Source organism: Littorina saxatilis, linkage group LG9, assembly GCF_037325665.1.
Source record: "Littorina saxatilis isolate snail1 linkage group LG9, US_GU_Lsax_2.0, whole genome shotgun sequence".
NCBI lineage: Eukaryota > Metazoa > Mollusca > Gastropoda > Littorinimorpha > Littorinidae > Littorina > Littorina saxatilis.
The window spans coordinates 58836585-58863199 of record NC_090253.1 but is presented as its reverse complement, the minus strand read 5'-3'; the positions used below and the strand labels follow the sequence as shown (position 1 = coordinate 58863199).

The window sequence follows — 26615 nt, the reverse complement described above, 5'->3', positions numbered from 1 at the left end:
CAGGGGCGTTGCGTGATCTTGCCTATGCAAAGGATTTAAAGGCACCATGAGTTGACAAATCAAACTGTAGTATTTCTTCTTCTTCTTCTTCTTCTTCTTCTTCTTCTTCTTCTTCTTCTTCTTCTTCTTCTTCTTCTTCTTCTTCTTCTTCTTCTTCTTCTTCTTCTTCTTCTTCTTCTTCTTCTTCTTCTTCTTCTTCTTCTTCTTCTTCTTCTTCTTCTTCTTCTTCTTCTTCTTCTTCTTCTTCTTCTTCTTCTTCTTCTTCTTCTTCTTCTTCTTCTTCTTCTTCTTCTTCTTCTTCTTCTTCTTCTTCTTCTTCTTCTTCTTCTTCTTCTTCTTCTTCTTCTTCTTCTTCTTCTTCTTCTTCTTCTTCTTCTTCTTCTTCTTCTTCTTCTTCTTCTTCTTCTTCTTCTTCTTCTTCTTCTTCTTCTTCTTCTTCTTCTTCTTCTTCTTCTTCTTCTTCTTCTTCTTCTTCTTCTTCTTCTTCTTCTTCTTCTTCTTCTTCTTCTTCTTCTTCTTCTTCTTCTTCTTCTTCTTCTTCTTCTTCTTCTTCTTCTTCTTCTTCTTCTTCTTCTTCTTCTTCTTCTTCTTCTTCTTCTTCTTCTTCTTCTTCTTCTTCTTCTTCTTCTTCTTCTTCTTCTTCTTCTTCTTCTTCTTCTTCTTCTTCTTCTTCTTCTTCTTCTTCTTCTTCTTCTTCTTCTTCTTCTTCTTCTTCTTCTTCTTCTTCTTCTTCTTCTTCTTCTTCTTCTTCTTCTTCTTCTTCTTCTTCTTCTTCTTCTTCTTCTTCTTCTTCTTCTTCTTCTTCTTCTTCTTCTTCTTCTTCTTCTTCTTCTTCTTCTTCTTCTTCTTCTTCTTCTTCTTCTTCTTCTTCTTCTTCTTCTTCTTCTTCTTCTTCTTCTTCTTCTTCTTCTTCTTCTTCTTCTTCTTCTTCTTCTTCTTCTTCTTCTTCTTCTTCTTCTTCTTCTTCTTCTTCTTCTTCTTCTTCTTCTTCTTCTTCTTCTTCTTCTTCTTCTTCTTCTTCTTCTTCTTCTTCTTCTTCTTCTTCTTCTTCTTCTTCTTCTTCTTCTTCTTCTTCTTCTTCTTCTTCTTCTTCTTCTTCTTCTTCTTCTTCTTCTTCTTCTTCTTCTTCTTCTTCTTCTTCTTCTTCTTCTTCTTCTTCTTCTTCTTCTTCTTCTTCTTCTTCTTCTTCTTCTTCTTCTTCTTCTTCTTCTTCTTCTTCTTCTTCTTCTTCTTCTTCTTCTTCTTCTTCTTCTTCTTCTTCTTCTTCTTCTTCTTCTTCTTCTTCTTCTTCTTCTTCTTCTTCTTCTTCTTCTTCTTCTTCTTCTTCTTCTTCTTCTTCTTCTTCTTCTTCTTCTTCTTCTTCTTCTTCTTCTTCTTCTTCTTCTTCTTCTTCTTCTTCTTCTTCTTCTTCTTCTTCTTCTTCTTCTTCTTCTTCTTCTTCTTCTTCTTCTTCTTCTTCTTCTTCTTCTTCTTCTTCTTCTTCTTCTTCTTCTTCTTCTTCTTCTTCTTCTTCTTCTTCTTCTTCTTCTTCTTCTTCTTCTTCTTCTTCTTCTTCTTCTTCTTCTTCTTCTTCTTCTTCTTCTTCTTCTTCTTCTTCTTCTTCTTCTTCTTCTTCTTCTTCTTCTTCTTCTTCTTCTTCTTCTTCTTCTTCTTCTTCTTCTTCTTCTTCTTCTTCTTCTTCTTCTTCTTCTTCTTCTTCTTCTTCTTCTTCTTCTTCTTCTTCTTCTTCTTCTTCTTCTTCTTCTTCTTCTTCTTCTTCTTCTTCTTCTTCTTCTTCTTCTTCTACTTCTTCTTCTTCTTCTTCTTTATGAAAAGTATGCTTATCTGTACTTGAGTGTATAACCCACATGTACTGGAATGTGCTTTTATATATATATATATGACCCCCCCAAAAAAATCCCTGGGACTGTGAGATTCAAGAGGTTTAGGGTATGATGACATCAATAGGAAATATAACAGTGCTTACCGTAAGAGTGAAAAAAAAATACTATATTTACAAGTGGGAAATGCATCGATGACTGCTAGTGATGATCTGTACAGATTACGCAGCAAAATAAAGACACATCAGAACATGAAGACCAACGTTTTCACCAATGAGATTTCACTTCTAGGAAGGCACGCTGATGAAAAGTTTGTCCTCATGTTCTCTTATGCATTCATTTACATTCGGAAGATTGACTACACATACAAGAATGTACAAAAACGTTCCGCATGGTTTGAACATTACTTAGTGTAAGGTGACGAATGGCAGGATGGATAGCGTACTGCCCCTATGATCCGCTTGATTTCCTTGGCCTCGGGTTCAATCCCTTGCTGGGACAGTTCATAAAGTGAATTTGGGTTTACGCTATGCATTAAAAGCTTGTCGTCAGTGGTTTTCTTCCGGGTCCTACCAGTTTGTTTTCCTCCACCATTTCAAAAATGTAAATTAATTGTGCCCATCTGCAAAAATTAAAAAAAATTTATCTTTCCAAATTCTGATTTCCTAATTGCAGCTTTAATCCTTCGTACCACATGGTGAGTGTGTGTTGTACGATTGTCACCATGTGAGCGTACGTGTTGAAACAAAGCGCCGCACTTTGAGCTCGTAATGAGAAATCGCGCGTATTAAATTTAATTATTATTATTATTATTAGTTACTGGCACGCTGCTCAGATCAGCCCCCCCTCCCCCGCACACAAACACAACTGATTTTATATCAGTGAAACTAACCCCTGTATGCATTTTTTTCTCTCAATTTATTTATTTAATTTATTTATTCTGTTTTTACAACCCACTGCCAAAACATTTCAATTTTGTTTGTAGTGGACATGTTTCTTCATCCCCTGACCATGATCATTTTCATTTCTGATGTCTGATTTCTTTGTCTCCTCCATTTTATTTTTTTAAAGGCATATGCTTGTTGCAGTACACTCCACAATCTTAATCAATGTTTATGTCACACAGGATTGGAACCAAATTGTGGGGCCAAATACCACATAATTCTAAAATTCTTAAAGGCATACTAACGCACTCCCGTGTTTACAAAGTGTAGTTTGCCCACAATCGATGTCAAACGCACCATAAGACCATATAATGACGATACGTCACCATGCGCGGACCATAATACATGCATTACAGCTTGTTCTAGCCTCTGAAAAAGTGAGGATGTCAACAAAGCCGCGGTGTTCTCTCCCTTGCATCAACGTTACATGTGTTGCCAAATCTATAAATAGGACGATCCAGATCAAAATGAAAATTCAAATATCTCAACATTTAAGGGGTCCTAGACCACAATATTTTGCAGGGAACTTAATTTAGTCTGTCTCCAGCTGTTGGTAAAGCAATTAGCGTGTATAGTCATCGAGTACATATGGCTTTAAGCTTCGTTGGTGTTTATGTGTGTGAAATAATTCTAAAATTCAGTCATTCCTATTACCAGCGACAACACAAAAACTCATCAGTTTGACGCTGGAAGAGAAAAGAACGCCTCTGACAGACGTGACGTTTTTCGGGAAAGAAGAATGACGAAGAATGTGGGAGTGAAACGCCGCCAGGTGCGTCTCAGAAACGTGTTCTACAAAAGCTGAACTATACACTGAACTGAACAACTCCAAATCAATATTTTCAATTGGAAGTGACAGAATCACTGAACTCTTCAACATATTATGCAATTCATTAGACAAGTTGCGGTGGCGAATAACATCCAAGACGTGAAATTGCGGTGGCGAATTACACCAAGCATCGGCGGCGTATAACATGAAGTCTAATTGTTTGTGTTTTCTTTTGCCGCGTGCGTCACCCAAAGACAAAATTGTGCAACATCATTCATCAAGAATACAAAGGACATGTTTAGCTCACAGGATATCATCACGGGAATGCATCAACTAGTGCTGTTTCGTTGAAGTTACGAAGGAAGAGACAAATCGTGCAATTTTTACTACAATTCCAGCAGAAATCGGACTTCTGAACTGCCGAAACCTGACATTTCGACTAAAAAAGCACGTGCCTTAGACCTTGAGTATATACTTCTTTAAAATGTACTAATGAAGAATCTAGATGATGCCTGAAAGTCCTACAAATTTTCATTTTCTGTGAGAGACCTACCTTGCAGCTTGCCTCTTCGTCGGCGTGAAGCGATAAAAAGTTGCGGTGGCGCAAATGCAGAGTTACACGATCCACGGCGTGAAATGTCTGACTGATGGAGATGTGGTCGATCTGGTTCTCCGTGATGTGATCTGGAGACCTCCATGTGGCTTTGTGGATCTTCTTGTGAGGGAAGATGCTTCCTCCTATCACCAGCTGATTCGTGGAGCACAGGTCTGCAAAGCGTTCACCGTTTTCATTCATCTGTCCTAGTCCATGCGTCCCCATGACCTTCTCATAACCTGTGTTGGGCTGAGGTGCACGAAGATCGAAGCGGGTGACAACCATTGGGTGGTAACTTTGTGAGAGTTGTCACCTTCTTGGGGGCGAACCGACTTGGGTCTCTCCCTCCCACTTGGTCGCGGTGCACGAAGCCGTCTCGGTCATTTACCCTACCGTGTCGGAGGTTATAAATAGATTCGGGAAAGTGACTTCAGTGGCCTTAGTGCGCATGCGCTGATCATGGTGTTTACCGTGGAGCCATCGGGAATCCAAGGGAAATAAAAGAAAACTTGACTATAATTATCAGAAAAGGGACGGGCAGTGCCCAAAAATAAATGATACAATATTTGTAAATGTGGATAAGCACGGAGGCGAAAAACTAACGTGTGACTGTTTTTGAGCGCTTTTAGGGCACATCAATTAGGGTTGGGGTTGGGTGAAGAGGGAGATGCAAAACAAAAAAAAACTACTGTGAATTTTGGTTATTTTTTTCAAAATTCTGTTTGTTTTATAAAGTTATATCTGAGGTTTCACAGATTTTCAATGTGCACTGATACACTGGCCTCGAATGAATCCCTCGGTAATGCTTTTAGGTCTACGACCGAACCAAAATCATCCTGTTTCTTAATGTTTTGAGCAATGGGTCTTTTTTTTCTTTACATTTTAATTCAGCTTCATTCTACTCAGAAGAAATTCTTTCAATGTGATGACAAAAACATTAGATAGACGTTTGCTCGGAGAACGTTTGTCAACACAGCAACATTTAAAAAAAAAAGGAGGACGATATAGATTGTTAAATAAAAGGATCTGTGCTTTAGCATTCTGTCTCATCGTCATTGTTAACTGTTGCACTTCACACACACACACACACACACACACACACACACACACACACACACACACACACACACACACACACACACACACACACACACACACACACACACACACACACACTTTTGCTCCAGTTACAATCATGTACTTCGTAAGGCTTTATTCAAGTTTGTCTCTTGTTCTTAAACATCCGAATTCAAAGCACACGTCTGAGCTGAGAATATATACATGAATGTCTGCCGCCATTCAATGTGAAATAATGTTGATTTGTGATCCAAACACTTCCGAAGAATGCTGGTTCGTGTGTCTTCAGTCAACCGGCGCCGCATCATCACAACTCCACCCCTGCCTGCCTGCAAAAATACAAACATAGATGGTGACACACACAAAATTCAACCCAATTTTTGTTTTTATAATTTCTACATCCGTTGACCGAATTAGTTATCATTTGGTGTTTATTAACTACAGCTTATGCATGACGAAGGTCAACAAAGTTGTGAGTTTACATGTTAAATGGAGGGGTACTTTGGAACACTTTTGAAAGAAGCTAAAAAATCGGACCATGAAACCTACAAACAGGAAACTTCGTGGAATGGTGATGAACAAAGTGAAATTCATGCACAACAACCATGAAGATATTCGCCGAACACGATTGACTGGAAAAATGACCCCTTCATGGTGGAGTCACACTTGCGCAAAATTAACCGATGACAGGAACGCAATCCTCTGTGGGGATGCCCTCCTCCTGCCTGTAATGGCTGTACTCAAGTCACTGATTGTCTAAGGTTGTTTATGGTATACTACGTCCTTCAAATAACCCCAAAAATATCAATCTTGAAGAATTAAATCGGGTTCGTTAGTCTACCGCTCCATTTAAAACCTCGAACTGTTGAGTCCATCCCCGAATTTGGATTCTTTTTCGAAAGACAACCAAAGTCAGACCATTTCACCTACAAAATAGCATCTTTCGGGACTAGTCATGCCGAAGCTGAAATTAATGTACACTAAGTATGAAGTATACGAAATACCTTTACTATCTTGCAGACACCTCAGTTAGCTATCATGCATGCAACTGACTCAAGAAGTCTCACTGGGGATTTGGAAACTGTGTCGTCTTCAGCCGATTAATAAATTACAATATATCAGTAAACACACACACACACACACTCACACACACTCACACACACACACACACACACACACACACTCACACACACACACACACACACACATCTTTTTTTTCTTTATTTGGTGTTTAACGTCGTTTTCAACCACGAAGGTTATATCGCGACGGGGAAAAGGGGGGGGGGGGGGGGGGGGAAGAGATGGGATAGAGCCACTTGTTAATAAAAAAAATTGCTCCAGGGGCTTGCAACGTACTACAATATATTACCTTACTGGGAGAATGCAAGTTTCCAGTACAAAGGACTTGGCATTTCTTACATACTGCTTCAAGTGACTAAAATCTTTACAAACATTGACTATATTCTATACAAGAAACACTTAACAAGGGTAAAAGGAGAAACAGAATCCGTTAGTCGCCTCTTACGACATGCTGGGGAGCATCGGGTAAATTCTTCCCCCTAACACAGAATTACAGTCAACATTGCAAAGAATAAAGATGAATTTTCTTATGCATAATGCCAAAGAAGGCAAATTAGTTTGATTTTTGAATTTAAACGAATGATGCGCTACATACCTTGTTCATATCCTGTTCTGCAATGTGGGCTGGCGTATATGTTTAATTAGCCCATTGTACATATCCTAGCGGTAAAAACTGTAAGAGATCAAAATCAGATAACATTAGGAAAATGATACCGCTTGCAGAAACAAAACACAAGAATGCATACTTCTTTCATTTTAGCCAGTCTGAAAAATTCATGTTCGCCAGTGTAAAAACTTACATGACATTTCCACGAACAGCTTCTATACAAAAGTATGCCCTAGCATTGGGAACTTCGTGGGACTCGAGAAAGGAAAAGAAATAATAGCTTAGAAACTATTCGGTGTTGTGTTGTTATCGTGCAATTGAATAGATGAAAAATCCATGCGTCCTTAAAAGGCACAGTCCTTTCCATGCAAACGATTTGGTTCAACCCAAACCTGGCGATGCTTTTACGTAGAATAAGACTTCCCCTTTCCCAAGACACATGACAAAATTCAACAGCCTAAATCAGTGAATGCTTTGTGTGCACAACAAATTGTTATCCTTTATTTTTTTTTTGCGAATTCACTTCATTAACAAAAAACTTGTAAAAAAACAACAAATTCACCAAATTCCAGTTGAGCAGAACTGCTTTCACAAGAAGGACTGGGCCTTTAAAGGTACGTTCCTCATCATATTACCCAGTATATCAGACACCATATTGTCATGTTTGTCCAGGTTTTTACATGGAAAAAATAAAACTTTATTTTAACATGGGCACATACGTCTGACTTCTTTTGGTGGAGATTGGAGGATGTGCGATTCATTTCCTACTAGGCACTGGTGTCAACATGTGAAATTCATGAAGCGAAATGTTTTCACTATACACAGAACATAACCAGGCTATCAAATGTGTGGTCTATGTTCAAGTCAGAATGATGCCCTCATTTTTTTTTAATTTGAGAGATCTGTGATGTCTGACATTTTGGTTCAAAATGTAAGGAATTTATACTTAAGCTCTAATGAGTAAAATGTGTCTTGTCAAAAACCAAAAGCATATTCCTTCCTCTACATGCAAGACTTTCTTTTATCTGTGCATCTTCATTTAGTACAGCAAACAAACAAAAACATCACACTCTGCATAGCGAAACAACTTGCAAAGAAAACCTCACAATCTTTACTGGGAGAAAGCCCCTGACTGTTGCAATGTTTTATGCATTAAAAAACCCACTGAAACTGTGTGTTTGAATTCTTCAGTTTGATCAGCTATATGTGTTTAAAAAGTTACCTTGATCATTCTGACATGCTGTGGCTCAAATCACATCTCAGACAATGTTGTAGACTCCATAGATCTATAGACGTTGAGGCGCATGGAAGAACTGCATTCTGTGGAAACACAAAACATATACACAGAGGAAGAACAAGTCACAACAATTTTTAGCAGCAGCAACAGTATATATGATTTTATTAGTGTGGTGTTCGTGATCTAATGAGTTGGGGGGGGGGGGGGTGGACGGGGTGGGGTGGGGGGGGGGGGGGGTTGGATGTGAGAAGGCTAGTTGGGGAACCGGGGGAGGTTTGATATTAGTCAGCATTGTCATTTAAATGTAATGACTGGTACAATGTTTAATGTATTTGGAAGACAACAACACTGCAATGTATAATGTGAACCAACTTCTGCATGACAAAGATCAGGTAAACAAAAAAAAGTTACCTGTTTCATTCTGGAAACCTTTTGGTCCCATCACATCTCAGGCGTAAACTATATGGACACATACTGTAGTGATTAAAACAAAAACAGGCATTTTAATGGACAAAACGAATTATGTGGATAGGAAAAACAGTGAGAAGAACAGGCGCAGCAAAAAAGTCAATAATCTTACTCCAAATAACACTATCACAGATTCAGTAACTGAACCCCAGTTAAGTGTTAGTGATTCAAATGACTGAATTTAAAACAGGGAGAGAGAGATTGTGAATATATGTGTGTGTGTGTGTGTGTGTGTGTGTGTGTGTGTGTGTGTGTGTGTGTGTGTGTGTGTGTGTGTGTGTGTGTGTGTGTGTGTGTGTGTGTGTGTGTGTGTGTGTACAGAGTAAATGCAGAGCCATTGATTGGAAACAAAACCTTGTTACTGTTAAATATCAACAGTTATACAACATAAGAGGCAATGGAAAAGTTGGATATGGATATGAAAATATATGTTGCAGGTGGAAGAGGGGAGGGGGAGAGGGTCTTTGTTGCTTGCAGTTAATAAGCAACTAAGGCCAGCTGTTGTTCTGGGTGTAACCTTGTAATGTTTAAGCAAACATGTTTGTGGATCACCTTCTGCATTTAGATCTGTTTGAGTATTTGCAAACAAAGTTACCTTGATCATTGTGGCATCCTCTTGATCCCATCATATCTGAGACTATGGCCTGTAGACTCCATGGTCAGACGCTGGAGTGATAACAAGGTCATTCTGAAAAATTGAACATAATTATGCAGAGAGGGGGCAAGGATAGGGGGGTGGGGGCAGGGTTGAAGGTTGGTTACAGTGCTAGTTGGACATGATATGAGAGTGTTATGGGGTGAGGATGGTGCTGATATTAATAAGCAAAATCAGTTAAAGCTCACAACTATCTTGATCTTCACAGACATGAATTGCATAATGAATCCACAAGCATGTACCTTTATTTTTGCCCTTGAGTTATAGGTGGAAGGAAATGTTGAGTGGTAAACACAAGTTGTATTGATCACTGGGTCAGCCTGTGGTCAGTCCCCTTTGATCTGCAGATTGCATCAGCATAAACAAACACAACGTCATCATCGTAAACAGCCTGAATGGTCAATCATGAATCTAAGAATACAAACACTGGATCTAATTTGAGAGTCTGCAAACGAGTCAGTTTGAAGATTCAATGAAAATCTGGCAGTCAATGAAGCAGATAGATCTGGCCTTGCGCTTGTGTTTGCAAGCAGATACATGTTTCAACATCCCTTATCTTAACGTTATCATTCAACAGGTTGATATTTTGCCTGACGATTTTCCTGCCGATGAGCTAAACAAACAATGAAAATCACAGAAGTGGTCAGATTTTGAAGACGAAATTCAGTCATACAAACAAACTCAACAGAAAGAATCTAGCTAACTACTGTACAGCTTTCGACAAAATCAACGCATTTGCATGCCTTAGTCATTCCTGCTTTGATTCCAATAATTCTACATGATCGTACTGCACAAAAAATACGAAAACGAGCTGATCGAAATGAGTAACACTGCCTCACCTGCTATGATTGTACTGTGAAAGCGAAGGTCGTCTGCGATTCGAGATTTCAAAGTCGAACAGCGGCGTTTCTGCACTCTCAGCGGTTATCTTGCTTGGAAATGTGAAAAGCATGACTTGAAATCGAACGGAAGGCACCATTCTACCTTTTCGTTCGGGCGTTGTTTTTGTAAAATCTCCAAAAATGTCATTTCGAAAAAGGCGGTCGCCATTTTTTTGGGTGCCAACTTCTTTGAGTGGGGCTGCTAGCTAGCTGGTCCAAACGGGAGCCTCCCATTCGGTACGCAACCCTGTGAAAAAAGCTTCGTGCACCCCGACCGGGAGGGAGCGGACCGACTTGGGCAGATCTCCCATTGGTTGTCACCCACTTTGGCTTCGTGCACCTCAGCCCAGGTCGCCCATGAGGATGGTGATGTCTTTTGCTCCTCTTCTGTTTAATACAGCCTGCAGTTGATGGTAACATTCATCCTTCTTCTCCTCCGTGTTATTGGTGGGAGCATAACATTGGATGACGTTCAGTTTGATTTTGCTCTTCTTTGTGGCTGTAATAATGCGTGGACTGACAGGTTCCCAGCCGATGAGCGCACGCTGTGCTTCCGGTGATAGCATCAGGGCCACGCCTTCAGTGTGTGGGGCGCCCTCCTCTGTGTGTCCAGAGTATATCAGCGTCTCTCCAGATGTTAGCCTCAGCTGGCCTGCGTGCACCTTGTCTTACACAGTCCAATGAGAGAGATGTTGTAGTTCCTCATCTCCTGAGCTACCTGGACGGTCCGCCCTGTTTTGTACATCGTCTTCATGTTCCATGTAGCAATTATTGTGGTTTTCCTGCGGGTTAGAAGGGGAGTCGGCCTTGCAGCTTCCTTTCGGCTTTCACTGCACTGCGTCATAAGCCTTCTTTGTGAAGGACCTTCCTCTCCCAGGTCAGGTTGATTTTGATTCGTCGTCAATGCTTCTGTGACGTGTGTTTTTTTTCTAGACAGGGGTGTTGGCGCTACGCAAACCTCTGAACGAGGTGGTCCAAATTTGTCTGACCTCTATCCTGTTCAGCATGGGTGATCCTCCCAGGAGCTTAAGCTCCCGCTGGCATAGCTCTCCGGGTTACTGAGGCACGCAAGCCATCACACCACGACAAGGAATGGACCATGTGATGGTTCAGAGGGAGAGCGCGACACAAAATGTCCAGCGTTTTATCCCAATGGCCCACAGGGTAAAGGCAGAAGTGCCTTTGTTTGTCGTTTTATCCCAATGGCCCACAGGGTAAAGGCAGAAGTGCCTTTGTTTGTCGTTTTATCCCAATGGCCCACAGGGTAAAGGCAGAAGTGCCTTTGTTTGTTGTTTTTTTTACATTCAGTCAAGTAATGACTGAATGTTTGAACGAGAGCGGAGAGCTAGGTTGTCTCCCGATGTAGACATTATTGGGGCTATGGCGTTGCGTGATTATTTTTAAAAACATAACGTGAAAACCGAGTACAACCTACACAGAAATGAAGTTTGAACATGGTGAGGCAAGCAAAAGCAGAATATTTAACAAATTGTTTTCTGATAAGAGAGATACCGCTACAATCTGACGAGCAAAGATAAATCGCGAAAGAAATCGACCAATGTTCCATCACAAATAACTCTAAACGATTTTAATCGAAACTTTATTTCGCTCGCAGAGAAACTGTAGGCCTGTCTCACACAGAATGAGTCCCTTGATACTGATGTCTCTCTGGAAAAATTAAAAAATATATTTTGTGGACAAAGTTGGCTCAAAACGAAACGTTTCATATTCCAACCATTACTGTCCACGAGGTTGGAAAACTCATAGAACAGATGGCGAATAAAAAGTCAATGGGTCCCGATAAAATTCCTTCTTTACCATACATAATTGTTTCCCTGACTTATGTTTACAACCTTAGCATACAACAAAACGTTTTCCCCTCTATTCTAAAATGTGCTAAGGTAGTACCACTCCCCAAAAACAAGGATCTTACAAACCCTAACAACTTTTGACCAATCTCCCTCTTACCTGTTTTATCTAAACCATTGGAGAAGCATATTCATAAATACTCGCTGGACTCTACAAAACGAATGAATAATATTTGTTTCATCCATTTCAGTCTGGATTTCGCTCCAAGCATTCCTGCCACACCGCTCTCAGCTCTTTATGTGAAACTTGGTTATCAGCTATTAATGAGGCCGAAGTAACGGGAGCGTTATTCCTGGACTTCAAAAAAGCCGTAGACCACGGGGTCGGCCCGCTATTGCGCGGGGCCGCTATTGCGCGAATCTTTAGGGTTAGGGTTAGGGTTAGATTCGCGCAATAGCGGACCCGCGCAATAGCGGACCCGCGCAATAGCGGCCCAGCCCCTAGACCACTCCCTATTATTAAAAAAAAGTAAATGTTTTTTAAAAGACGACTCTGCTTGTGAGTTTTTCGAATCATATCTTTCAAAACGGACACAATATGTCTTTATTAACTGTAGTGTAATAATAATAATAATAATAATAATAATAATAATAATAATAATAATAATAATAATAATAAAGATTACTTATATGGCGCGTAAAACTCGTGGTGACAAGCCCAGAGCGCTTTACCCTTACATAATCATAATACAAACAAGGAAAGAGAACTAAATCCGAATAAATTCAAACATGGTCACACACACACCCACATACGCACGCACACACACACACGCACACGCACACACACACACGCACACACACACACACGCGCGCGTGCACACACACACACACACAATCTTTCTTTCGTCATTGTCAATGTTCAGGTAACCCGCAATGTCATTCCATGTACGCATACGTTATACTAGTACAACACACACAGGCACATACGCATCTTCACGAACGCCACACTTTAGTAGATAATACACGTGGCAGCACCAATGACTCACCGATCATGGGATCTCCTTCAGAGGTCTAACTTAAACATGTGTGTTTTGAGGGCTGTTCTAAAGGCAGATGGTGACTGGGAATCCCTAATGCTCCGGGGGATTTTCTCCCAGACAAGAGGTCCCTGGTACTTGAAGGATCTCTCAAATCCATAGTTAGTTGATTTTCTGTTTCTTTTTGGTTTACTAAGTACATTGGTATCTGTTGCAGAGCGAAGAGAGGAGAGGTTTGAATATTTTGATAACATCTCAGAGAGATAAGCAGGTCCTGTACCATGAAAGAAAGAGAAACAAATGCAATTTTGTATTGAATACGACTTCTTACAGGCAGCCAGTGAAGAGATCTCAAAACAGGTGTAATGTGGTGTCTTTTAGGGGTCTTTGTGATTAGTCTGGCGGAGTTGTTCTGTACTTTCTGCAGTTTTTGAGTCACTTGAGAAAAAGTGACTCTATGTAATCGGTCAGTGTTAGTCTGTCCGGCCGGCCGTCTGGCCGGCCGTCCGTAGACACCACCTTAACGTTGGACTTTTCTCGGAAACTATCAAAGCGATCGGGCTCATATTTTGTTTAGTCGTGACCTCCAATGACCTCTACACTTTAACGATGGTTTCGTTGACCTTTGACCTTTTTCAAGGTCACAGGTCAGCGTCAAAGGAAAAATTAGACATTTTATATCTTTGACAAAGTTCATCGGATGTGATTGAAACTTTGTAGGATTATTCTTTACATCAAAGTATTTACATCTGTAGCCTTTTACGAACGTTATCAGAAAAACAAGGGAGATAACTAGCCTTTTCTGTTCGGCAACACACAAGTTAACGTTGGGCTTTTCTCGGAAACTATAAAAGTGACCGGGCTCAAATTGTATGTGAACGTGACTCATTGTGTTGTGAATAGCAATTTCTTCCTGTCCATCTGATGCCTCATATAATATTCAGAACTGCGAAAGTGACTCGATCGAGCGTTTGCTCTTCTTGTTCAATGAGATATTCAAAAGAACCAGAAAGAAGGGCATTTCCGTAATCTAGCCTTGAAAGAACGAGAGAGCAAATGAGGGTTTTTGTAGCATCGGAAGAAAGGCAGTGGCGGATGGAGCTAATTTTTCTCAGTTCATAGTAGGCATTTCTACAGACAGTGGAGACTTGTTGTTTGAAGCAGAGAGTTTTGTCGAAGATGACACCGAGGTTTCGTACTTGAGAAGCCAACTGAATATCAGTTCCAGCTATACAACAACTGTACAACTTTGTCGACTGATTTTGTCAAAAGTGGTGTGCCTCAAGGTTCTGTATTAGGACCTATATTGTTGGCTCACGTAAGTGTAGCCTATGCGATGCTAACTTTTGTCTGTCTGTGCGTGCGTGCGTGCGTGCGTGCGTGCGTGCATGCGTATGTATGTATGTAATGTATGTATGTCTGTGGTAGAAACTTTAACATTTGACTGAACACCGAAATACTAATTTTACCTGGTTATTATTTAAGCAACAGCTTCAAAGTATTGAAGCAATGATCAACATTTCGTCGGCACGTAAGTAGTTAAAGTGTGTATCCAAAGAAAACGGGTGGTGGGGTTTTTTTTGGTTTTTTTTTTTGGGGGGGGGGTAAAAACAGGTGACTGGTTTGTGTCGTGTGTGGTATGTAGACCAGGTCAGGGGTCAAGGTTAGGTCAGATCACGTGAAGGATTGTGGTATAGATACAGTTATCACCGAGCTGCAGTTTGCCGATTCGGAGAAGACGATTTTACATTGTTTAGTTTCGTAGCTCCAGAAAAATAGATAAAGAAGATACCAAAGGAGATTTCCTACAGGTTAATCTGCACAGCGTGTTTCCAGTGTCTGCACGATGAAGTGCAGCGCTGTCGAAAGCGCAGTGTCGATCTGGCCATCTCAGGCAGTCGTGTCCCCGTAAGTAGGCTACAGACAGACAGATCTAGATCAAGTTTCTCGCATTCTTGCACCGTGTCACCTATGCTTACTGTGTGTGTGTGTATGTGTGACGGAGTGATTGAGTTTGTGTTACTGTTTGTTGATTTCTTACGTGAGCCTTGAAGGCTTCGCCTCTTGTTTTGTATTTACATAAACGATTTACCTCTGCATGTGTCAGATGAGAAAGTAAGATGTGAGGGTGGTTTTTTTGCGGATGATTGCGGTTCACACCAGTCAGAAATCTTTAGAATCCGTCAACCATTCTCTTCAAAGAAAAATAGAAGAAACAAGAAATTCCTCCGAGGTAGGAAAAACAGCCCCGTTGGTCAAAGGGAAATAACCATTCTCACTGCCACCAACTGAGAAGGTTATTTCCCTTTGACCATTAATATGTGCCTCTATAAGTCCTTGTAGAATCTTAATCCACCAATAACTCCCTAACCGTGTGTTTGACTGGTCCCAATTTTTGTAAGGACCGTCTCAGGAATGTATAGAACCTGTTCACCAAGTTTGGTGACGATCGGCCCGTTCATTCTTGAGATCTATGTGCGAACACAAACACACACCCAAACAAACAAACAAACACATCGAGCGAATCCTATACACACCCCTATACCGGGGGTGTAATAACAGAGTGGTGCATCGCTAATACAATGATTATTTCCCCCATTAAAATCAAAAGTATGGTGATTACAATCAGACAAAGACACCAATTAAGACATCTACAACAGTTAATTGGTTCAATTCAAGTGCAACAAGTTAAAGAGCATAAATTATTAGGTTTTACTGTTGATCAAGAATTAAAATGGCAAACTACCTTGAGTAAAATTGGCAAATTAGTATCTAAGAATTTGTATTTATTGTCTAAATTAAGGCATTTTGCCGATTTGGAGGCACTCGACAGCACGTTTCGCCCTGCAGTCCGGACTGACGATCTAATAGCGAACGACAAGAAGAAGGAGGCAGCCAAGTCAGGGGCGGACGAGTGGGGGGTTTCTGGGGTTTCCGGACCCCTCCCCCCCCCCCCCCCCAGCCAAAAAAACATTAAATAAAATTTGTGTTTTTTGGGGTTGTTGTTGTTGTTTGGGGGTATTAATCAGTGACAAAATCTGCTGCCTGAAACTGGTAATGATCATCCTCAGAATGCACCAGCTTGCACCATTTTGCATCCTTTTTTTCCACATTTTCCGGGGGGGCATGCCCCCGGACCCCCCTAGCAAGCTAGGCGCTTCGCGCCTTCACACCCATATCTTCACAATATACTTTTGGAACCCCCCCCCCCCCTTAAAATGAACGAATCCGCCCCTGCAAGTTGTTTTATTACGCCAACATAATGTCTCATGTAAACTTTGCTTCAACACTTTGGGATAACTGCAGTGATGTTTATTTAAAACGACTACATTTTCTTCATCGTCGTGCCGCAAAAACGTTAATCTCTTTTGTCATCAAATGTCTTGGATTTGTATATATGTGCAATGCGTTCAATGCAACAGTGTTGCAATGTCAACACTATATTTCATATCATTAAACTGTTTTCCCCTTTTGTAGTGTGTATAAGAAAATATGATTTTTGTTTTTTTATCATTATTAATATTATATGCGTCTGTAATACGTATTTGTATAAAGGACAGGTTGTGAGATAAGTCTTTGCCTCAAACCTCTATACAAAGTAATAAAGTTCAGATTCAGTTTCAGTCGACTGAATGGTTAATCACGCCTCGGCGTTCATGTTTATATATTTGTTATATTTGTTTTGCTTTGTCATTTATTCGAATTTTGCATTATCTAGATGTAAGGGCTGGTTGTAAATTAAAAAAAAGCGTGGCCTTTAACTTCCATCCTTGTAAAATAAAGTTCCAGCATCATCATCATCGTCGTCATCAATGTCGTCATCATCACCATCATCATCGTCGTCATCATCAGCGTCATCGTCAGCGTCATCATTATCATCATAATCATCATCATCATCATCATCATCATCCATCTCCTTGTGTGGAGGTACCGAGGCACGTGGCAGTGGGCGGACGGTTCCACGGCTTTCTACATACGTGCCTCTGGACAAACCGGTCCCACGTGCGGTTACTTAACGTCTCGTGTGTACGATGAAATCAACCTGAATCATGTCTGCAATCGACGCAAGGTCGCCGACTACCTCTGCGAGCTGGCTGACAATGCGAACATGCTCGGAGGAATGGCCAAATACTTGAAGCGTGCCATTGAAGTGGCTTCTCTATCCGAAATGGCGTTGAACGTCTCCTACGTGACGTGTCCAGGAGGTCACCTGACGCACGTTTTCATGGCTTGTGACGAACAAAGCGCGTGCTGGGCTGATCACCGTGGGTACGTTGAAAGCGTTGCTTGGGGAGTTCCTCCGCGTGTGTCATGTCCCGTCTCCATGACGCCACTCTTTATGACGTCACTGCCTGCCATGTTCACGTGCAGCACGGGGTCCCAGCGCGTGCCGTACAGCTTGGTGTGTGACCACCGGCAGCAGTGTGCGGACGGCAGTGATGAGACTTTCTGTGTCTTCGCTCCGTGTTCCGGCTCCACCCCGCTACAGTGTGCTACATCCACCCAGGTACAGAGGGAGAGAGAGGGGGAGAGTGAGAGAGAGAGAGAGAGAGAGAAAAGAGAGAGAGAAAGGGAGAGAGAGAGGGGGAGAGAGAGGGAGAGAAACTTTCTGTCTTTGCTCCGTGTTCCGGCTCCACCCTGCTACAGTGTGCTACATCCACCCAGGTACTGAAAGAGAGAGAGAGAGGGAGAGAGAGAGAGAGAGAGAGAGAGAGAGAGAGAGAGAGAAAGGGAGAGAGAGAGGGGGAGAGAGAGGGAGAGAAACTTTCTGTCTTTGCTCCGTGTTCCGGCTCCACCCTGCTACAGTGTGCTACATCCACCCAGGTACAGAGGGAGAGAGAGGGGGAGAGTGAGAGAGATAGAGAGGGGAGAGAGACTTTCTGTGTATTTTCTCCGTGTTCAGCCTCCACTCCGCTACACTTTGCTATGTCCTTCCAGGTATTGACAGACAGACATAGACAGACAGAAACAGAGACAGAGAGAGAGAATAAAGCATCAAAGTTGATGTTAGAAAACAGATTTTGACCGCAAGCTTGTCAAGCAAGATGAACTTTAACCTAGGAATTTGTGTTTTTTCTGCAGTGTGTGGAACGCGACGCGTACTGCAACCAACGACAACAATGCGTGGACGGCACAGACGAGGCAGACTGCCAGGCCATTTTGGTCTACCTTGAGATTGCCACAACGCCTCCCCCTGCGTCCGTCTACTTCGACAAGAGCGGCGGTGTTTATGGCAAAATCATGTTCCGCCTTGAAGCCATTCCTCCGGGGCGTGTAGCCGCGAACGGTTCGCTGCAGTGTGCTGACACGCACTTTCAGTGCCCGGAGAACGACTACTGTCTACCCGTCTACATGCGATGTAACGGGGTGGCGGACTGCACGGGTGGGGCGGACGAAGAGGGGTGTGAGAGGGCCAGCTGTCCCGGGTATTATCGCTGCAGGGGGTCTAGGATGTGCCTGCACGTGATGTCCGTGTGTGACGGTGTCACCCACTGTCCTCAAGAGGATGACGAGTTGTACTGTCACCCCGTGTCGTGTCCCGACAGCTGCACGTGTCACGCGCTGGCCTTCACGTGCAACACGACTATCCAGGCCGCACTGTCCTCTGACCTTCGCTATCTGGACGCTTCTGGCAGTGGCATGCGTGTTGGTCAATTGTCAAACAACACTATGCTCATTCACCTGGGTCTCAGCCGTTGTGGAGTAAAGAGTTTCGATGGTTTTACATTTCCTAACTTACGAAGTTTAGATCTGACCGATAATCTGATCAGTTCTGTCGATGTTTCTCATCTACGCTGGCTGGGAAACTTACAGGTGTTGATTCTTTCTGGGAATCCTGTGACGTCCCTCTTTCCTGGCAATCCCAACCTGACCTTGACCCTGCCTCAGATTGAACTGTTGGATGTGTCCGGAGTGGCACTCGAGGAAATAAATTTCAGCCATTTTGCTCCTTTTCCAAATTTACAAACTCTGAATCTTTCACACAGCAACGTACGTAGAATGCGTGGAAGCGAAAACGAGTCTCTTCCCAACATCCGGGTTCTTGATCTTCGTGGCTGTCACGTGACCAGTTTTCAGTATGACGTCATGTTAGATTTTGAGACGCTTGAGAGCGTGTACGCCGAGAGCTACAAGCTGTGCTGTCCGGTTGTCTTGCCAACGGGGTTCAATCCTACCGACTGCCAGGCACCCCAAGACCTTGTGTCCTCCTGTGATCGTCTGCTGTCATCGTCTGTTCACAGAGTTCTGCTGCCTCTCTGCAGCTGTTTGGCTTTACTGGGAAATGCGATCATTGTCATCAGTAACGTCCTTGCGTTCAGAAACGGCGTGGTGACTGCGACAGGTGTGTTTACCACGCATCTAGCTGTGGGCGATGCTGTGATGGGTGTGAGTGTCGCCGTGCTTGCTGTTGCAGACAGACTTCACCAGGGGAGCTATGTGTTGGCAGACACTGCCTGGAGACAAGGCGTTGCTTGTAGGATGATCTCCTTCCTCTTCTTGCTGTCATCCCAGCTGACTGTGTCCTTTGTTCTTCTGCTCATCATCGACAGGGTGCTTCCTTTGTCATCAAAAACTTACAGACTTTCCTTCAAACCAGTTTCTGCTCACGTGGTGTGCATGGTGATTTGGGCGTGGTGTCTGCTGGTGTCGATCCTACCCTTGCTGCCTGGCGCGACATCTGGCGAGCTGTTCAGTCAGACAGCGCTCTGCGTTCCACTGCCCGTCATCGTAGACCGGCTGATTCAGCTGGGGGAAGCAACCTTCTTCGTCTTCGTCCTTGTTTTCAACTGTGTCTTGACGTTGTTGACCGCTGTGGGTCTGACTTGTATTTACATCAGCCATCAGAACACGACACCCTTCAGTGACATCAAGAGCTGCCTGTATGGTTCACACAACAAGACGACAACCACAGGCAACAGCACTAATCCTGGTGTCGCTCTTCCTGTTTCCAGCAATGACAATGTTTCATCCATCACTACAGGCATTGGCAGAAGAACTGAAGACTCCGACACCACAGTGTCTTCTAGTTACACAATATCAAGCTACACTGCCAATTCCAACACAGACAGTCGCGACTTACTCATACAAGCAAGCACGGTCGTTGCAAATTCAAATACCATCCTCTCTGCTGATTCCAAAATTCGTGATTCAGCTGACACCGTAAATACTAGCACAGATACCGTACGACACCTGATTACCAACACGACAACCAATACGACAGCCAGCTCGACAAACACCACGGCATGCGCAAAGCACAACCGTTATGATTTAGACACTGATGTCGCTGCAGATATCAATACTTGTGATTCTCACAACACCACAAACACAACTGCAGCTGCCCATGGCCTACCAGGCACCACAATCAACATTTCAAGCACACGTAGCCCCATTCACAGTTCAAACAACATCATTTCTACAGGTAGCAACAGCCATGGCTTAACTAACTTCAGGACCACTAGCCCAGCCATCCAGAACGTCCCACGCCCTCGTGAAAACAACAAGAACACTAGCCAAGCCGTTTACGACGTATCAAGTTCTCCTGTGAACATCGGGAACACTAGCCCAGCCATTCAGAACGTTCCAATCTCATACACTAGTCCGACCGTTCATAACTGTCGAAGTGCTCACGACAGCAGCAATCCGACCAACACACATTCTCAAGACTCAGTCAGCGCTGTGGTCACAACCAACACCATCATAAGCATCCCAGCCTCCAGCCCTACAACTCAGACTCCCGCAGGCCAGGACGTCAGTCTCGCCAGGCGAGTCTTCTCCTCCTGTGTGCTGAGCGTGGTGTGCTGGCTGTCGCTGAGCCTCCTGACAGTGCTGGCGTGGCGAGGGTCCTCTCTGCCCGCTGGTGTGCACGTGCACATCGTGTTCCTGGCCCTGCCAATCACCTCGGCGCTCCGCCCCTTTCTGCACGCGCTGGGGGTGAGGGGGGAGAAGAGGAGGAGGGAGAGGGCGGAGAGGTGGATGGCCTACGTGGTGGCACAGCGACGTCAGAAAGGAAGACGTCCGAATTAATGACGTCATGTTGGAGACAGAAGCTTTGATCATTGATGAGAAGTTTGGTTTTGGGTTTTTGTTTCTTGTCGGTTGGTTCATCTTTTGTTGGTGGCGGTTGTGATGGTAATGGTGGTCGTGTTGCTGTTGTTGTTCTTGTTCTTGTTGTTGTTGTTGTTTCTATTGGGTCTTTTGATGGTGGTGTTGGTTGTGTATTTGTGGGTGTATGTTTTGGTTTTTTGTTTTTGTTTATGGTATGTATGGATTTGATATCTAAGCTGAACGGCTCTAGTATCCACTCATCTCTATTTAGTCTTCAGTTGAATTTGGGCGACGGCTTTTTTTCTCTTGAAGAGAACTTGCATATGAGAAGTTGTATTCACTTGAAAATCGGCCGGTGGTGGAAAAAGATAGTGCACAGAGAAGAGGAGACAATTGTAAGAAAACACTAAAAATACTATACTTTTTCTCCGAAATTCCGAATGTGCTTTGTTTGACGATGTGTGTGTGTGTTTGTGTGTGTGTGTGTGTGTGTGTGTGTGTGTGTGTGTGTGTGTGTGTGTGTGTGTGTGTGTGTGTGTGTGTATGTGTGTGTGCTTGTGTGTATGTCCGTGCATGCGTGCGTGTGCATGTGAGAGTGTGTGATAAAAAAAATCCCAGCTGTCATGTAATCTGTAAGCCTCGAACGGTACTTTATCAAGAAGAAGACCACTCCACACCAACCACTAGCCAAACCGAGACCAACGTCCCTGGTAGGCAGCGGGTCTAGTAGGGGAGGGAACCCTTATATGATATGCTTATCTTGATAAGAAAGAATAGTTTGCACTTCGGGGGACGTATGACGTCATTAATGTGCAAATTACTCGATTATGCGGACAGTTGGAAAGTTATAATTTTTGGGGAGCATTAACCAAAGTGTCCTGAGAACATGCCAGCAAAACCATTTGTTGTTGCAATTAGTGATGGGTTCAAGCATGTTTTTTGGTAGGGTCATTCCACTACAACGTCCAGGGCTAAAGAGGGCGACACAGGACCTTGCGGTGCCACAGAAGACTACATCACGCATGACGGAGTCACGAAGCTGGTCGAGCGGTCAATCTGCTGATCAATTGATTGACGTCATAATCCATTGGTTGACCGATTGATCGTCCCACCGTGCAGACACGCCCTGCTCCGATGACCTGTGGTCACACGTCTGCACGAGTGGGTGGTCAGTCTTCTTGTTGGTTTGATCAACGACCACCACCTGAAGAACATTTGATTCCTGCAGGTGAGAAGCGTACTATCTCAGATCTGGTCAATCTTCTTGTGGGTTTGATCAACGACCACCACCTGAAGAACATTTGATTCCTGCAGGTGAGAAGCGTACTATCTCAGATCTGGTCAATCTTCTTGTGGGTTTGATCAACGACCACCACCTGAAGAACATTTGATTCCTGCAGGTGAGAAGCGTACTATCTCAGATCTGGTCAGTCTTTTGCATGGGGTAAGTTCATCTCTCTACTTTAACACACACCAAAACTCAATGTCCTGAACGCTTCCTTTGCGAAGTGAGAATTTGGTCGTATATTGCCAATTGTTGGGTGTAGAACGATATTTAATTTATAAGTCTGTAAAACGGATACAGTTTTCGAAAGAGCTGTCTCAACAGGTTTCGGTATGTTATGTGTCCGTAATGCTCAAACAATGTTCCCTTATCTGGGCCATCAGCAGCAACTGCAACAGGTCATTCAGCCCAGTCCCAATCAGTCAGTATTGAGTATGTCCCCCTCTCGCCTGGTCAACTGCACGACATCTGGCTGGCATTGAGCGGATGAGGCGATTGACGGAGGCGATGTGGACATTGGGCCACACGTCCCTGATGGCCTGCTCCTGGGCTGCAGCGGTTGCGGGCCTTGGCTGCACGTTGTTCAGCTCCTTTGCAGGGCATCCCAAAAGTGTTCGATAGGGTTGAGATCAGGGCTATAGGCAGGCCACTGCATCACCCTGATGTTGTGATGCTGCAGAAAGTCGGCTGTAAGTCTGGCAGTGTGAGGCCTGCTGCCGAGTGAAGTTCCTGTGCTGGTTGAAAAAGGGAACCACAGCTGGCCTCAGCACCTGGTCAATGTAGCGCTCTGCTGTGACGCCATTGCCTCGTCCTGGGCCGATGTTTTGAAAGATGATGGGTCCCAGGACTTCATGCAAGCAGATGCCGCCCCATATCATCACACTAGGGCCTCCCCAGCGATCCCACTCCAAGATGTTGTTGGGAGCATATCTCTGGTAGTCTCGCCTCCAGATCCGGATGCGGCCGTCAGCGTTGCTGACACAAAACCGACTCTCATCTGTGAACAGAATATTCTGCCACTGTCGCCAGGTGCAGTTCAAGTGCTGCTGTGCGAATTGGTACCTGCCTAGTCTGGCGTGAGCGGTCAGTACAGGTGCTCTCTTGGCGGGACGTCTGCCGTGAAGGCCTCTGTCAACCAGCCGACGTCGAACTGTGCGGGAACTTACTGGCCTGTTGCGGTTGCCAGCAACGTCTATGGCTGTTGCTGCTGCAGTGTGGAACGGATCCCGTACGTGCTGTCGATAAATGGCACGATTTTCTCGTTCAGTGGTGACACGTGGTCTTCCACTCCTTGTCAAGTCATTCGTGGACCCAGTTTGCAAATATCGTTGCCAGAGACGGATGATGGTAGACGGATGGACGCCAAAAGCATTAGCAACCTCATACTGTGGCGTTCCCAGCGTCAGCTGGCCTATTGCTCTTTCACGGTCAGTGGCGTTCAATCTCGGCATAGCTGGTTTTTGGAATAGGGGAATGCCAGATAGCGTACAATACTGCCATTTATACGGCATGAACAGCGAGGCGTGCTGAGACCAAAAAAATCGGCATTCGGCACTTCTATTGTCTCTGCACGTGCAGCACAACCATTTCATCTTTCTCGCTCTGTGCAGATCTAGCATGTCATCTTTCTCGCTCTGTGCAGATCTAGCATGGCAAGTTCTGCACGTGCCTTTCTCACAGCGGCATCACTAGACACTGAGTCCGACGTGGACCAATTTTAACCATAGGCACATGATAATAAGACATAATCTTGAAAATATCGTTCTGAAAACAAATTGCGTTTCTTTTGCCTTTCAGTATATATAGTGTGTATTGCATATATGATTATTGTGTGAACAGTACATGTGGTGATTTGTGTCTGTATGTTTAATTAGTTTTATGTAGGTTGTACTTTTAATTGTTCTATTCTGTATATATATGTTCTTTTGTAAAGGGCCTAGAGCCATAGGTTAGGCACTTAAAAATGTCCAGTTATTATTATTATTATTATGTGACCAAGTGAGGGCGGGGATGTAGCTCAGTCGGTAGCGCGCTGGAATTGTATCCAGTTGGCCGCTGTCAGCGTGAGTTCGTCCCCACGTTCGGCGAGAGATTTATTTCTCAGAGTCAACCTTGTGCAGACTCTCCTCGGTGTCCGAACACCCCCCCCCCCCCCCCCCCCCCCCGTGTGTACACGCAAGCACAAGACCAAGTGCGCACGAAAAAGATCCTGTAATCCATGTCAGAGTTCGGTGGGTTATAGAAACACGAAAATACCCTGCATGCTTCCTCCGAAAACGGCGTATGGCTGCCTAAATGGCGGGGTAAAAAACGGTCATACACGTAAAATTCCACTCGTGCAAATAAAACCACGAGTGTACGTGGGAGTTTCAACCCACGAACGCAGAAGAAGAAGAAGAAGATGTGAGCAAGTGGAGGGTGGCTCTATCCCATGTAAAAGGTATGTGACCAAGTGGAGGGTGGCTCTATCCCATGTAAAAGGTATGTGACCAAGTGGAGGGTGGCTCCATCCCATGTAAAAGGTATGTGACCAAGTGGAGGGTGGCTCCATCCCATGTAAAAGGTATGTGACCAAGTGGAGGGTGGCTCCATCCCATGTAAAAGGTATGTGACCAAGTGGAGGGTGGCTCCATCCCATGTAAAAGGTATGTGACCAAGTGGAGGGTGGCTCCATCCCATGTAAAAGGTATGTGACCAAGTGGAGGGTGGCTCCATCCCATGTAAAAGGTATGTGACCAAGTGGAGGGTGGCTCCATCCCATGTAAAAGGTATGTGACCAAGTGGAGGGTGGCTCTATCCCATGTAAAAGGTATGTGACCAAGTGGAGGGTGGCTCTATCCCATGTAAAAGGTATGTGACCAAGTGGAGGGATGGTCTTGTCCCATGTAAAAGGTATGTGACCAAGTGGAGGGTGGCTCCATCCCATGTAAAAGGTATGTGACCAAGTGGCGGGTGGCTCTATCCCATGTAAAAGGTATGTGACCAAGTGGAGGGTGGCTCTATCCCATGTAAAAGGTATGTGACCAAGTGGCGGGTGGCTCTATCCCATGTAAAGGCCTGGCCAGATCTGAGATGTTAAGGACTTCCGTTACAGCGATTGTGCATACAGAGAGTAAAGAGCCTCAAAAACAACGATTTGTTTTCTTCTCTAGATGCTCTAATTTAAGAGTTGTGTAACAAGAGTTTGGGAAAGTACTTTGAACCCAGAGAAGACATAAGCGCGTGTCCGAAACTGAACTCTCTAAACTCAAAGCCTTTTAGCAGCCCGATATATGAACAAAAAGACACTTTAATTTAAATACATGTAACTAAACACTGACAAACTTCCAGCCTTACGTACGAAGAGAAAGAACACACAATGTGCACTGGGTGACATTTCTGAAGAGAACTCGTAATTTAGAACTGTATTTCCAAAGGATAAAGTTTTCACGTTTGGCCCTTTTTATATTTAGTCAAGTTTTGACTAAATATTTTAACATCGAGGGGGAATCGAAACGAGGGTCGTGGTGTATGTGCGTGTGTGTGTGCGTGTGTGCGTGTGTGTCTGTGTCTGTGTGTGTGTGTAGAGCGATTCAGACTAAACTACTGGACCGATCTTTATGAAATTTGACATGAGAGTTCCTGGGTATGAAATCCCCATACGTTTTTTTCATTTTTTTGATAAATGTCTTTGATGACGTCATATCCGGCTTTTCGTGAAAGTTGAGGCGGCACTGTCACGCCCTCATTTTTCAACTAAATTGGTTGAAATTTTGGTCAAGTAATCTTCGACGAAGCCCGGACTTCGGTATTGCATTTCAGCTTGGTGGCTTAAAAATTAATTAATGACTTTGGTCATTAAAAATCGGAAAATTGTAAAAAAAAATAAAAATTTATAAAACGATCCAAATTTACGTTTATCTTATTCACCATCATTTGCTGATTCCAAAAACATATAAATATGTTATATTCAGATTAAAAACAAGCTCTGAAAATTAAATATATAAAAATTATTATCAAAATTAAATTGTCCAAATCAATTTAAAAACACTTTCATCTTATTCCTTGTCGGTTCCTGATTCCAAAAACATATAGATATGATATGTTTGGATTAAAAACACGCTCAGAAAGTTAAAACAAAGAGAGGTACAGAAAAGCGTGCTATCCTTCTTAGCGCAACTACTACCCCGCTCTTCTTGTCAATTTCACTGCCTTTGCCATGAGCGGTGGACTGACGATGCTACGAGTATACGGTCTTGCTGAAAAATGGCATTGCGTTCAGTTTCATTCTGTGAGTTAGACAGCTACTTGACTAAATATTGTATTT

General features: G+C 43.4%; 1 long non-coding RNA gene across 2 annotated transcripts; it reads right to left on the bottom strand.

Annotated features, from left to right (window-relative positions):
* Positions 1-5326: 5326 nt before the first annotated feature.
* Positions 5327-10240, bottom strand: LOC138976617 (uncharacterized). Of its 2 annotated transcripts, none has more exons than XR_011459091.1 (7): positions 10092-10240; positions 9495-9593; positions 9193-9285; positions 8541-8603; positions 8115-8212; positions 6881-6958; positions 5327-5534 (listed from the first exon to the last, which is right to left on the bottom strand). It is a non-coding gene; the product is annotated as an uncharacterized lncRNA (long non-coding RNA). The 2 variants fall into 2 exon arrangements; XR_011459092.1 differs by having other exon boundaries at positions 8541-8588.
* Positions 10241-26615: the final 16375 nt, after the last annotated feature.